The sequence below is a fragment of the Nelumbo lutea genome, chromosome 7 (assembly GCF_056320005.1).
Source record: "Nelumbo lutea isolate HS-2025 chromosome 7, American lotus-T2T, whole genome shotgun sequence".
In the NCBI taxonomy this organism is placed as follows: domain Eukaryota; kingdom Viridiplantae; phylum Streptophyta; class Magnoliopsida; order Proteales; family Nelumbonaceae; genus Nelumbo; species Nelumbo lutea.
The window spans coordinates 42,572,243-42,587,900 of record NC_142690.1 but is presented as its reverse complement, the minus strand read 5'-3'; the positions used below and the strand labels follow the sequence as shown (position 1 = coordinate 42,587,900).

The 15,658-nt window shown below is 41.0% G+C and overlaps 1 protein-coding gene across 6 annotated transcripts in view; it reads right to left on the bottom strand.

Annotated features, from left to right (window-relative positions):
- Positions 1–15,658, bottom strand: part of LOC148846190 (NagB/RpiA/CoA transferase-like superfamily protein) — a 62,280-nt gene that overhangs the window by 23,523 nt on the left and 23,099 nt on the right. Inside the window, exon 7 of one of the 6 annotated variants that reach the window (XR_016101765.1) lies at positions 9,936–10,234. The exons of 4 other annotated variants lie outside the window; for them this stretch is intronic. The gene's annotated coding sequence lies outside the window, so the exon portion shown is untranslated. Of the gene's footprint in view, positions 1–9,935; positions 10,235–15,658 lie in introns of those variants that run through there. One more of the 6 variants, XR_016101767.1, reaches the window with a different exon arrangement.

Sequence of the window (15,658 nt, the reverse complement as noted above, 5' to 3'; positions counted from 1 at the left end):
GGGATTTTAGGTATTTCTTGGGTATCGAGGTGGCAAGATCCAAGAAAGGTATATGTATTTCTTAAAGAAAATATACCCTTGGTCTTCTTGAAGAAACAGGGAATATGTGTGTCAATCCTTTAGATACCCTAACTGATCCAAACCACCACTTAACGGTAGTAATGGAGAGTTCTTGGAAGTAGAGGGGTGTTCCAAAGGTTTTGTGGGAAGACTTCTCTACTTGTCCTTGTCAAGGTGTGGCATTGCCTATGCGGTTGGAGCAATAAGTACATGCATGTTCCTCATACTCCACATCTTGGACTAGTGAAAAGAATTCTCAGGTATTTGAAGGCCTCTCCTGGAAGGGGACTGCTATTTTCTAACCATGGGCATTTGTAACAGGAGGTATGTATTATTGAAGGATCTTGAAATTGTGTCTCAAGAACCTATGAGGTTATGTTTTGATAATAAAGTTATCAATATTTCCCAAAATCCTATATGGAATGACCATACCAAACATGTGGAAATTGATAGGCAGTTCATAAGGGTGAAAATAGACAAGGACATATGCTTGCCATATGTTAGAACTGAAGACCAATTAGCTAATTTCTTAACTAAGGGATTAATAAAGAATGTTAAATTTTAGTGTTTGTGCAGGGTCATTTTGGTCTTTTTCCTTCTCTTATTTATGGCTCTTATTATTTCTGTTGTAACTCACATAATCAGGGGTATTTATGTAATTTAATTCTTTTATGAATATAAGTCATATTTGGATGGCAGTTGAGTCTCTCGACTGAAACTGTCTTTAGCCCTATTGTTTTTGTATTTTTCTTCTTCTGTACTTCCTCTCTGTTGCAACTCTGTATCCTGGGTTTATACCAGGATTTTATTTGTTTCTTTACAAAATACAGGTCTGGTCACATGGTATCAGAGGCTGGTTGATCGACCTTCTTGACTGGTTCTGTTAAGGACGCCTCAAACAAGTTTAGTTGAAGGTTTCTGTTAATAAAAGTTGTAAAGATGAGGAAGAACCAAAAAGAACTGATCGCCCAGAGGGATAGGAGGCATCCATGCCTCAAGTTGCATTGTGCATTGAGTTTCTGGTGGTGTTCTAGACTTTATTTAGCAGTTCGTACAGGGACTGTGTGTGAATGGTGGAGATCAGTTGATTTTTTCTGTGAGTGATGGATTATTTTCTGTGAATGGTAGGACGTAACAACCTGGTGATCCGTTTTCTTTGTTTTTCAATGAATGTGGTGAGGCCGGTTGCCTTTTAGAAGGATTCTCTTGTTGTTTCACTCTATACTAAGGATTATGGCTATGTTGCAGGCATTTTCAGATTAATAACTGAATCGGCTGAGTGTTCTTTTTGACCTTGGAAGGTAATAGACTTGGGAGTGAGTTGCTGAAATAGTGTGTCTGTGATCTATGGCAGCTTCTGGCAGTGAAACCAACACAAGTGTGATGGTATAACTGGATTTCATGATTATCTGGATGTCTTCAGTCAAACTCAATGGTACGAATTATGTACCATGAGAAAAATCTGTCGAAGTAAATTTGACAGCTAGAGGCAAACTAAAATATATTAAAGAAAATAAGACAGTCCTAGGGGCTGCAGGGTATAGTGATTGGATACAAGAAAATGCGCAGATCATGACATGTCTTTGTAACAGTATGGAACCTCATATTAGTATGCACTTGATGATCTTTGACACTGCAAAAGAAATTTAGGAGCATGACAAACAACTGTATTCTGGACAAGAAAATGAGACTAGAATTTATCAATTATACTAGGAGTATTTTTAGCTACAACAAGGTGACAGGAGTGTGGAGGAGTATTATGCTAGTTTAAAGAGTTTGTGCAATGAGTTGGATTTGTACCAGCCTCTTTTCAATTGATCTCAAGGTGCAACAACAACACAGAGATCAATTGGATGTGGAAAGATTTCTTCTTGGGTTGAGGTCTGAATTTGAGCCAATGCGTGCTAAAATTTTGGGTAGCAGTGATATTCCCACATTATCATGAGTTTCCTCCAGAGCCAGAAGAGTTACTATCCCCCATACTGGGCCCCTAGTACCAGAGAAGTCAGCCCTAGCTGCAACCAAAGGTGGTAGAGGTAGCTATCCCAGAGGGGGTAACTGTGGAGTGAGAGGTCATGGTAGTGGTAGAGATGGGAGCATTAGAGGTCGTGCTGTTGGTGTTGTTGGTCAAGGCATGGTCAGAGAATGCAGTGATTGTGAATGGGAAAGTCATACCTTGAATTTTTGTTATGATTTGCATGGCCCGCCATCCACTTGGGCTAATCATGCTAATGTAGGAGAAGATGGTGGTGCTTGTGATGAGTCTACTACTTTAGGAGAATGAAATGGTCTCTATCACCTGAGAAGAGTATGGAAAACTTCACTTGTCCTCCCCTTCTCCCGGTAATACTGCAACCCTTGCAAAATCAGGTACAACATACCTTGTTTCCTCTTATAAGCCATAGGTTATGATTTTGGAGCCTTAAATCACATGACCAGGTCTTCAAACTTGTTTGTATCTTTATCCCCTCCCTCCCCTGCCTAGTCGGTTACATTTGCTTATGGGTACTGCCTCGGTTGGTTCTGGTATTAGTGATGCAACTTTACATTTTGATTCGACTTTGCCTTTTGTGCTATATGTTCCTAAATTTCCCTTTAGTCTTATATCTGTTAGTAAGTTGATGAAATATTTGAATTGCTCCATCTCATTTTTCCCATCTTATAGTATTTTCCAAGATCTCAAGATGAGGAAGACGATTTGTGTCGGGCATGAAGTTGGAGGATTGTACTATCTAGATGGTGGTGGATCACAGAAAGCTTTTCATTCCTCCATTACACCGTTGCAGTGGTATTGTTGACTGGGTCATCCATCTCTTCCAGTTGTCAAGAATCTTGTTCCAGATGTTGTGTCTGTTCATGAGTTATAATGTAAAGTTTATCAACTTAGTAAACATCATCATGTTTCTTTTGTTCGAAGGGTATTTAATAGAGTCTCGAGTCTTTTTGAATTTATTCATTCAGATCATAGTTGTCAAGGCAACACCTAGGCAGACACCTAGGCAACAAGGCACCCTTGGAGGCTCACCTCACCCAGTTGCCAAACGGTTTTGTATACTGTGTAATAAAATACTTTTATATTGTTATTTTTTTGAGATTATAATTATAAAATAGATTTCTTTAATAATGTCACATGTAACTGTTATGCAGGAGAAAAGAATGGAAGAAGAGAGAAAAGAGAGAGAGAAGAAGAGAGAAGAAGAGAGAAGAGAGAACTGAGAGCAAAAGATATTGCTGGCGACGCAGCTTTTTTAATATATATACTAGGGCGACAACAACTAAAATAATAAAGAGAAAGTACAATAGTACCCCTACGGTACTATACATAGGAAAAATAACAGCTATTAACACTCCACCTCAAGTTGAGACATAGATGTCAATCATACCCAACTTGTCACATAAATCATGATATCATGACTGGTGTAGTCCTTTGGTAAAGATGTCTGCAAGTTGATCCTCAAAGTTGACATAGGGAGTACACACTTCCACTGTGATAGCCTTCTCTCTGATAAAATGCTTGTTGACTTCGATGTGTTTAGTTCTATCATGTAGCACAGGGTTAGCAGCAATGTTTATGGCTGCTTTGTTATCACAGAATAGGGTCATAGGTTTTTCCACTAGAAAACCCAACTCACTCAACAGATTCTTTATCCACATAATTTCAGCCACTCCATGAGCCATTGCTCGATATTCAGCTTCAGCACTGGATCTAGCTGAAAGAATGGTAGGATCCTGTTAGACAGTTTTTGTATGCCCTTAGCTTCAATCTGATTTGATGTACTTTTGTTATTTAGTGGAAATAAATAAAGTGCATGTTTGATTCATGTTGTTTGGTTTAATTCTGTGTAAAACCCTAAAACTGGACATTTATAGAGACTCGTGTAAGTTTTAAATGTTCACAGCCATTGGATAAGTCTGGGGAGATTTATCCTGCCAAGGCTGATACTGGTGTGCCACCAAGTGTTGGGATGGCCTGTCTCAGCCACCAGGGTAAGACCCGAGGCACATGCAGTATGGGATTACTTGAATCCTTGAACCGGACCAGATTTCCAGTCTTGCCCTGGACCTTGGAGATAGATGGGCAAAACTGAAAAGTTACACCTGACCCCTAGACTCGATTATGACACTTCACTAGGTGTTGGATCAGGCTGCCTTTGATATGCCAATCAGTGAGATCCTTAGCGGGGATCAAAACCTGGGTATGTTGGGGCAGTTTGAGAATTCATCTGAGTGGGTGATTATAGTGACAGAATCAGCCACTTTGTCGGACAAAGGGTAATGATCGGGAATGCACTCTCTCTGATGGAAACCAAACTGCCGGCAGTTGATTTCAATCGTTGGAATTTTGTTTTGCAAAATTAATATATTTATATATATATGTACGGTTTCAAATTGTTTGCAAATGGTTTTAATTCCCGGGATCCATGTGAGAGGAGAGTGCGGCACTGTTCCTTGTAGCCGAGGGAGAGGTCCTCTCTTGTCGGGCAGTGCTTGATCATTAAGGGCTGAGAGGTTAAGTGTAATACCATTGACGATAATACCTGATGGGCTAATCTTGCACCTGCCCACAGTCCCTGGGTTTTTATAAGATGGCTTGGCCCAGGGACCACTTAATGTAAGTGTTGGGCCCATAGGATCCATATGATGGACTCAAGGGGTTCATTGAGTTTTTCAGTGAATTCGGCTGGGCCTTGTATTAAAGGCTAGGCCGAACCCATGTGGTTGGTGTGTAGATCAATGCTTGGGTCCCACGCCATACAAAGAAGCCCAACTGGGCAGCAGATTGGAAAGTAATTAGACACTGAACACTTAATGGGCCAAAAGCCCATTTCGAGGTGGGCTGATATGATCACCCATCCTTGGGGCGAATCTGAGATTAATGTTAGTAAAAGGATTGGGCCTTTAGCCTTATCCACTCTTGGAGACCAAATTCAAATTAGATTTGAATCTGGTAACCTCCTGATAAGATCAGGAGCAAGCTAGCTTTATCTGCAGATAGGATTAAGATTATCCCCTATCCAAATACTGATTTGGATTGGGATAACTCCTAATTAGGAGGTTTCTTAGTCAAGAAGAAAGGAGGAGAAACCCTAACCAAAAAAAAAAAAGGAGAGAAATTCAACAGTTTTCGAACCAAGAGAAATCGCAAGAAAGGTTCCTGCGAATTGAGATCAGATCTCATACTCCAGAGAAAGAAAGAAGAAGCAGTTCAGCTTTTTCGCCTTTGGAGTTCTCCTCTTGCCGCCGCCATCTGTTTTTGCAAGATTAGATCTTTGCAGAAAAAGAAAGTCAAGAAATCTGTTCTTGACATCAGTCTTGCAAGAAAGACTGAAAAAGATTCAATGTTTAGTACTTCCAGAGGATTCTTGTGAAGGATCCAGTGTGTAGGACGCACCCTGCTGGTTCTGTTCCATCCATAGCTGTGTCATCTTCAGCAGGAACGGATCTTGGAGCATTCTTTGGGCGTGAACACCAACTTTGGGAGATAGTGCTTCTCCGGATCAGGTATATTCCTCCCATTTGTCTTTTGGTACAGATCTGGTTTGATTATGGTTCAAGTAGGATCCTTGAATATTGTATTCTAAATTTAGGGAATATGATTCCCAGTTGGGAGAAGGTAGGAAATTTTTGGAAATTCGCCCACCCATTCCACAACCTTTATGGCGTCCATTAGATGGATCCTACCATTCTTTCAGATCCATCTAATGGACGCCATAAAGATTGCGAAATGGGTGGGCGAATTTCAAAAATTTTCCTACCTTCTCCCAACTGGGAATCGTATTCCCTAAATTTAGAATACAATATTCAAGGATCCTACTTGAACCATAATCGAACCAGATCTTGAACCAAAAAGGGAAGGGAGGAATTATACCTGATCTAGAGAAGCAGTATCTCCCAAAGTTAGTGTTCACGCCCAAAGAGGACACCAAGATCCGTTCCTGCTGAAGATGACACAGCTGTATGTGGAACGGAACCAGCAGAGTGCGTCCTACACACTGGATCCTTCTCAAGAATCCTCTGGAAACTCTGAGCACCAAATCTTTTTCAGTCTTTTCTGCAAGACTGACGTCAAGAATTGATTTATTGATTTCTTTCTTCTTCAAAGATCGAATCTTGCCAGAAAGAATGGCGGCGGTTGGAGGAGAACTCCTGGGACGAAGATGGCTGAATTGCTTCTCTTCTCTCTGGAGTGTGTATGAGATCCAATCTCAGTTCGCAGGATGATTCCTTGCTCACAACCCCTAGGTTCGAAATCTGATTATGATCTCTCTTGGTTTCTCCTCTTTTCTTCTTGATTAAGAAACCTCCTAATTAGGAGTTATCCCAATCCAAATCAGTATTTGGATAGGGATGATCTTAATCCTATCTGCAGATTAAGTTAGCTTACTCCTAATCTTATCAGAAGGTTACCAAATTCAAATCTGATTTGAATTTGGTCTCCCAAAGTGGATAAGGTAAAAGGCACAATCCTTCTTCTAACTTTAATCCCAGATACGCCCCATAGATAGGTGATCATATCAGCCCAGCTCGAAATGGGCTTTTGGCCCATTAAGTGTTCAGTGCTTAACTAGTTTCCAATCTGATGCCCAGTTGGGCTTCTTTGTATGGCGTGGGACCCAAGCATTGATCTACACACCAGCCACATGGGTTCGGCCCAGCCTTTATTACAAGGCCCAGCCGAATTCACTGAAAAACTCTGTAAACCCCTAAGCCCATCACATGGACCCTATGGGCCCAACACTTACATTAAGTGGTCCCTGGGCCAAGCCATCTTATAAAAACCCAGGGACTGTGGGCAGGTGCAAGATTAGCCCATTAGGTACTATCCTAAATGGTCTTACACTTAACCTCTCAGCCCTTAATGATCAAGCACTGCCCGACAAGAGAGGACCTCTCCCTCGGCTGCAAGGAACAGTGCCGCACTCTCCTCTCACATGGATCCCGGGAATTAAAACCATTTGCAAACAATTTGAAACCGTACATATATATATAAATATATTAATTTTGCAAAACAAAATTCCAACGATTGAAATCAACTGCCGGCAGTTTGGTTTCCATCAAAGAGAGTGCATTCCCGACCATTACCCTTTGTCCGACAAAGTGGCTGATTCTGTCACTATGATCACCCACTCAGATGAATTCTCAAACTGCCCCAACATACCCAGGTTTTGATCCCCGCTAAGGATCTCACTGATTGGCATATCAAAGGCAGCCTGATCCAACACCTAGTGAAGTGTCATAATCGAGTCTAGGGGTCAGGTGTAACTTTCCAGTTTTGCCCATCTATCTCCAAGGTCCAGGGCAAGACTGGAAATCTGGTCCGGTTCAAGGATTCAAGTAATCCCATACTGCATGTGCCTCGGGTCTTACCCTGGTGGCTGAGACAGGCCATCCCAACACTTGGTGGCACACCAGTATCAGCCTTGGCAGGATAAATCTCCCCAGACTTATCCAATGGCTGTGAACATTTAAAACTAACACGAGTCTCAATAAGTGTCCAGTTTTAGGGTCTTACACAGAATTATACCAAACAACATGAATCAAATATGCACTTTATTTATTTACACTAAATATCAAAAGTACATCAAATAGGATTGAAGCTAAGGGCATACAAAACTATCTAACACTAGCTACCACACTTTGTATTTTGCTTCTCCAGGTAACTAGATTTCCTCCTATGAAGGTACAGTAGCCACTAGTTGACTTTCTGTCATCTAGGGATCCTGCCCAATCTGCATCAGTATACACTTCAACTTTCAAATGTCTGTGCCTTTGAAACAACAAGCCAGCACCTGGAAACCTTTTAAAGTATTGGAGGATTCTTTCTGCTGCTTCAAAATGAGTGGTCATAGGGGCATGCATGAACTGGCTAAGGACACCAACTACATAAGCAATGTCTGGGTGGATCATAGAAAGATATAACAATCTCCCTATAAGTCTCTGAAATTGTTTCACATCCTTGATAGGTTCACCTTGGCTGTCACCTAATTTATGGTTAGGATCAATAGGGGAATCAACTGGCTTCACTCCCATTTTTCCTGTATCCTGGAGTAAATCTAGGACATACTTCCTTTTGCAAATGAAGATACCCCTTTTTGAGCGGGCAACTTCATTTCCTAGGAAGTATCTTAGAGGACCAAGATCCTTTACTTCAAACTGTGTGGCAAGAAAACTCTTCAACTTTTGGATTTCATCCTTCCAGTCGCTAGTGATAATTATATCGTCAACATATACTATCAAAGCAGCAATTTTACCTTCTCTTTTCACAAACAATGTGTGATCAGATTGACATTGCTTGTATCCTTTCTGCTGAACCGCTGCATGGAATCTACTGAACCAGGCTCTTGGTGATTGTTTCAGCCCGTATAAAGAATTCTTCAACCTGCACACCTTTTGTTCATTACCTTGAGCCTGAAAACCAAGGGGTTGTATCATGTAAACTTCCTTTTCAAGGTCACCATTTAAGAATGCATTCTTGATATCAAGCTGATGTAGATCCCAGTCAAGATTAGCAGCAAGAGAGAATAGAACTCTAATGGAGTTCATCTTGGCAATGGGTGCAAAAGTCTCTACATAATCAACTCCGTACACTTGTGTAAACCCCTTTGCTACTAAATGAGCTTTATACCTCTCCACCATGCCATCAACCCTATGTTTGATTGTGAACACCCATTTACATCCAACTAGATTCTTTCCCTTAGGAAGATCTACAAGTTCCCATGTGCCATTTTTATGAAGGGCATTAATTTCATCCTTCATAGCATCTGTCCATTCAGGTACTGAAAGAGCTTCTACCACATTCTTAGGGATAGGGACACTGTCAATGGATGTGAGAAAGGCTCGAAAAGAGGGTGAAATGTTTTCATAGGAAACAAAGTGGGAAATGGGGTGTTTAGTGGTGCACGATCTAACACCTTTCCTGTGAGCAATAGGAAGGTCAAGGTCATTAGCAACAGAGGTATCAATTGCAATGGGGTCAGGGACATCAATGGGAAACAAGATACCTAAGTGAGTATGATCCGCCTCTGAAGAGACTAATGGCATTGGAGGTACAGCTTCTGGATTCTCCATAGCTCTTGAATTTGGTTGGCCTTTGTGACGACGGAAGAAGACACGAAAAGGAGGAGGATCAGGAAGAGGAGGGAGCTTAACCAGTTTCTCCTCATTCCTACTCTCACTCTGAGGAGAAACAGGGAAAAAAGGCTCACTCTCAAAGAAAGAGACATCCATGGAAACATAGAATTTCTGAGAAACAGGATCAAAACAACGGTATCCCTTTTGAGTGAAGGAGTACCCCAAGAATATGCAAGGAATAGCATGAGGGTCCAATTTTCCACGAGTGGGTGACAAATTTTGGACAAAGCAACAACAACCAAACGCACGAGGAGGAATGGGAAGAAGGGGGGCCTTAGGAAAGAGAAGCTGATGTGGGGCTTCACTCTAACCAACAAGAGGGTATACGGTTGATGAGGTAGGTAGCACAAAAGACAGCCTCAAGCCAAAAGCGTTTTCGGACATTCATATGGAGTAGTAAACCCCGGGCCACTTTAAGGAGGTGTCGATTCTTTCTTTCAGCAACACCATTTTGTTGTGGTGTTCGGACACAAGAGCTACGGTGAAGTGAACCACGTGAAGCAAAAAATTTCGTGAGATCATTATGAAAATACTCTTTGGCATTATCTGACTAAAAAATTTGGATTTCAGTTTGAAATTGGGTGAAGACCATCCGCTAAAAATCTTGGATAACTTTTGGTACTTCATCCCTAGTCCGCATGGTATATACCCATGTATATCTAGAATAATCATCAATAATGGTAATAAAATACTTATAGCCGCTCTTAGATGGTAAAGTAACAGGGCCCCACACATCAAAATGAACAATGTGAAAAGGAAATTCAGATTTATTATTTTTTGAAAGAAAATGAGTTCTACACTGCTTACTCAATTGACAAGTTTCACAAAAGAAATCTGAAACGGACACTAACTTAAACAATTCTGGAAACACCACTATCAAAGACTCAAAAGATAAATGACCAAGACGACAATGCCATAAATAAACTTGACTCTTACAGGACTGACTCTTAGACTATGTGACTTGAAGACCAGCCTTATTCTCCAGCATGTAAAGTCCATCAACCATACATCCTCTACCAATCGTCCTCCCCGAGGCCAGATCCTGGATCACACAGAAAGAAGGGAAAAAGGTCACTGAGCAGTTTAAGGAATTAGTAATACTACTAACAGAGAACAAATTAATGGGAAATTTCGAAACATGTAAAACATCAAAGGGGGAAAGGCCGAAAGGGAGAGAAATGGTTCCTTGACCAGCTATGGTAATGTATGATCCATCAACTAGTCTCACCTTGTCTCTTCCAGAAAGAAGGTGATAGGTTTGAAAGTAAGAGGACGTACTAGTCGTATTTTGACGTTCCAGAATCAATGATCCAGGGAGTGTCAAAGTTATGAGAAGCAACATGGAAAGCTGTGGCAGAGTTACTTGATGTAGACGCAAATGAAGTTGAGGGAGGAGCATCCATCTGACAAATTGCTCTACCATAGAGCTCTAAATGGTCATAGAAGGAATTTATAATATCCTCCCTTGGGTCAGATCCAAATGGATGTCTGAGTCATAGTATGAATGGGGGTTGATTCTCCTGAGTAGCCATGTTTGTCATAGTGTGTTTTCTTGTACCGTGTTGTCCTGACTTTTTATTCATATCTGAACCTTGCTTCCTATTCAAATCTTGAGCCCATTTCGGCTTCCCATGAAGATCCCGGCATGTGTCTCGGGTGTGTCGGGGTTTCTAGCAATGAGTACACCACAATTTGTCCTTGTCATCCATCTTTTTCTGAAGATCCCCCTTCTTAGAAGTATTTCCCCCACTAGTAGTAACACTCCCTTTCGCTGCCAACTCAACTACATCTCCAGAACTGTTCATCAAATTCCTTTTGCTTTATTCTGATTGTACAAGAGCATAAACTTCCTAAACTGATGGAAGATCCTTGCTACCTAGGATCTGGACTCTGATAGATTCATATGTAGGGTTCAAACCATGTAAGAAAGCAAACTCTCTGTTGGGAGACGAGTTTTTTGTACAGTTTTGCATCTTCACCACACTTCCAGTTCACACTCTAATAATGATCTAACTCCTTTTAGACAGAGGTCAAGTTTGAGTAGTACACAGATAAACACCTCTCCCCCTGTTTACAAGTAGATGATTTTGCCTGTAGCTGGTAGATTTTTGCATAGTGTTGCAGTTCGAATATGTTGATTTTGCTTGTTCCCAAATCTCATTTCCCGTTTTAGCCCACATGAAATTCCTTCTTATTTGAGGTTGCATAGAAACCAAAAGCCAAGACATGACCATGCTGTTTTCCTAGTTCCATCTGTCATATTCAGCACTCCTATAATGTGGATCCTTGATTCTCCCATTAATATAACCTATCTTTCCCCTTGCAGTGATGTACAGCTTGATCCCTCTTGACCACTCTAAATAATTTAAACCATCAAGAGGAATAAAAGCCATGGGAAAGGATAGGTCCACACCCCCACTCATTCCATTCAGCATTGAGGAAACACCGGATGTAGCAGAATCTTCACCACTTATGATTTCAGATTCAAAAAACAACTCTTAATTGGGGTACACAGCCTTAAAGAAATTCAACAATGAGGGAGAACAAAAAAAAAAATCTTCAGAAACACACCTCCTTTTGTAAAACACAGGTGCTGTTACAGCACTAACAGGTCATCCCTTGACTTACAAGCTCAACACAAGTGTTTCCACAGTGCATACAGGTCATCTCTTGACCTACACATCAACAGGACTGCTGTTACAGCAAGTACTGGTCACTTTCTAACCTTCAGTTCACCATAAAAGCTGTTGTTGTAGCACAAAAGAGGTACTGGTCACTTTCTGACCCTCAGTTCACCATAAAAGCTGTTGTTGCAGCACACAAAAAGGTCCTCACGACCTACAGTTTCACAGGGATTAGTCAACCCAACAAAAAAGGAAAGAAAGAGGTGCTGATCACCTCACATCCAAACGGAAAACCTAGTACAGGTTCTGCCCTAGGACACGACCAGAATAAAAAGGTGAGAGAGAGAGAGAAAAGTTACTTCCGTGTGTGAGATCTTCAATCAGCTGAACAGCAGATGAGGGCGGCAGATCTGGAAATCTGGTGCGAAGAAAAAAAAAACTGTTCACTGGACTTCTTTCAGATCTGATAGTCCCGCTCTGATACCATGTTATGCAGGAGAGAAGAATGGAAGAAGAGAGAAAAGAGAGAGAGAAGAGAGAAGAGAGAACTGAGAGCAAAAGATACTGTTGGCGGTGCAGATTTTTTAATATATATACTAGGGCAAAAGAAACTAAAATAAAAAAGTGTAAAAGTACAATAGTACCCCTACGGTACTATACATAAGAAAAATAACAGCTGTTAACAGTAACCAAGGGTTGGAAAAGTTTAGTAGGGCTGATCACTCAGTGTTTGGTAGAGATATTGCCTCTGGGAAGATTGTGTTGGCAGTCTATGTTGATAACATTATTATTACAAGGAGTGATGAATATGGCATCGAAGAACTCAAATAGTTCCTACAAAACCAGTTCCAGACTAAGGACTTGAGGCACTTAAAATATTTTATGGGCATAAAGTAGCAAGGTCAAAGTGGGGAATTTCTCTCTCACAAAGAAAGTATGCACTTGACTTGTTGGAAGAAACCAGTCTATTAGGGCCAAAACCAGATACTCCTATGGATCCAAATGTGAAGATGTCTGATAATGAAGGGGAGCACCTAGTTGATCCTGGATGATATAGGAGATTAGTTGGGAAGCTGCTTTATTTAACCATCACAAGGCCAAACATTTCCTTCAGGCTCCGTTTGGTTTGTGGGAAGATTTGGGTGGGATAGGATGGGATGGGATGGGATGGGATGAAAAAGTGTAAAAATTTACACTTCCATTGTTTGGTTTTATATATGGGAAAATAATGGGAAAAGAACTGTGACGAGCTACTTCTTCGCTATGGGGTGCTCTCTTTCACCAAGAGGAAGACGAATAGTAGTTCGCCGGTGGAAAGCGAAGACGATGAACAATGCTGCTGGTCACAATTGAAAAGCAAACAGTGCCACCGGAGACAGTAGTTCGGACTAACAGGTAGCAACAGTTTGTTCAGACTAAAGAGAAACCTAATTTTCCTATTTGGAAGAAGAAGAAAAAGGAAGAAGGGGAGTGACTGTTGATCATCTCCTACCTTTGGACTAACAGGTAGCAGCAAACCAAACCCCCACCTCTCTCCATTTCTAAATCTTACTCACATATTCCTCTCCTTCTCCCTCCATCCTCTTCTCCGTTTATTAGTCCTCTGTAGAATGTCTCTATCGGCGGCGAGGGAAGTACACTAGAGTAGATCGCGTTTCTCATATTGTTTTCAACATAAACCCAACACTCGTGAAGCTACAGTTGGTAAGCTTGGTAACCGGCTACAAATCACGTTCTTGTCTAAAGAGAGGTACTCTAAAATCGAATCGAGCTCAGATCTCCTCTATACACCAATTGAGTTCAGACCAGACACAAATCATCGTTCTCATCCCCATCCCACAAACCAAACAAAGCCTCAATGTTGGACTATTGAGCCAGTTTATGCAAAACCTAAAGACATCCCATTGGGAAGGTATTGTTAGAGTACTATGCTACTTGAAGGGTGCTCCAAGTCAAGGGTTGTTGTATAAGAAAGGGAGGGAACTTTCCTTACAAATGCTGACTAGGAACAAATAAGATTACTTGGAAGAGTAAGAACTAAGAAGTAGAATGTGGTGGCTAGTAGTAGTGTTGAGGCCAAGTATAGAGCCATGGCCCACACTACGTGTAAGTTGGTGTGGCTAAAGCAGTTGCTACAAGAAATGGGAATGTCAGTCACAACTCCCACTAAGTTGCTTTGTGACAATCAGGAAGCCATTCATATCTCCTCGATCCAGTGTATCATGAGAGAACTAAACGCATAGAGGTGGATTGTAACTTTGTAAGAGAGAAGGTGGTTAGTGGAGAAATCGTTAACCCATATGTGAAGTCCGAAGATTTTTATAAATAAAAATTTTTATTAAAACAAGAAGAAAATAGGATACAAGGAAAGGCGATAAGCGATCACCCAAATGAAATGAAAACACCCAAAGGACATCCAACTAAAGCTTAAAACACCCATGTAAGCCAAACCCTCCCAACAAATCCAAAACCTCAAAAACCAAGCCCCAAAACAAGAAAAAGAACTGACATGTGAACAGCAAAACAAGCCAAAAACAAAAACCCATACAATTCCCAACATAAATAAAACCCCCCACCTGAAAGCCATAGCAAAAAACTAGACCCACAATGGATTCTGAACTACTTGTTAATTTTTTTACTACAATCTTCCTATTGTCTTCTGGATGAGGTTTTGTGTTTCCATACTTTCTTGTTGGGCCCAAGGCCAAACAAACCTCCTTTTATCCTTGTGAAAACCTTTGAAATGGTATCTGTTATTGACTTTTCTTAATCTTCTGAGTTTTGAGTCTTCTCACTATATTTAATGTTCAAACAACTTCTTCCATCTTCCCCTCAGAATTCTGACCCCTATCCGGAACAATCTCCCCCTTCAAAACCTCTTCCTTTTCCTTGATGTTATTCTCACTAGCTCCGTCAAACCTTTCCTCCACAGACCTGAAAGCTTTCTTCGCAAACTCCTCCCCTCCTAGGAAAAATAGACCTAGAATTTTGCTGACTTCCACATCCTTATTAACAACTTTTTCAATGTCACATGTGTTAAAAGCTGTTATTTATCTAAGTATAGTACCACAGGGGTACTATTGTAATTCTTCTCTTTTATTTTTTAGTTGCTGTCGCCCTAGTTTATATACAAAAAAGCTGGCGCTGCCAGCAAGCTTTTTGGCTCTCAAATCTTTCTTCTCTCTCTCTTCTTTCTTCCTCTCTTCTTCTCTCCTGCATCACAGCACTGATAACATGGTATCAGAGCGGGACCATCAGATTTGAAAAGGAGAGATCGCACCAGACTTCCAGATTTGCCGCCATCATCTACAGTTCGACCCCTGTAAAAATCTGTAAGTCGGTGAAGACCTTTTATGTGCTGAGATAACAGCTTTTATGCTGAACCTAAAGGTCAGAGTGACCTGTACTTGCTATAACAGCATCTATGTTTGATGCGTAGTTCAAGAAATGACCTGTCCGCCCTGTAACAGCACCTCTGTTTATCAAAAAAGGGACTGTTAGTGCTGTAACAGCACCTGGGTTTATCAAACAAGGGGGTAACAGCACTTGGTGTTATCAAAAGGGGTTGTAAAAAAGGGGATTCCTTTCTCCCTTGGTGTTATCCTTTCTTTAAGGTTTTGCTCCCACTTTAAGAGTTTTTTGATCTGTAACCATGAGTGGTGAAGATTCTGCTACGTCTGGTGTTTCCTCAATGCAGAATGGAATGAGTGGGGGTGCAGACCTATCCTTTCCCATGGCTGTTATTCCTCTCGACGGTTTAAATTATTTAGAATGGTCAAGAGGGATCATGTTGTACATTATTGCAAGGGGAAAGATATGTTATATAAATGGAGGAATCAAAG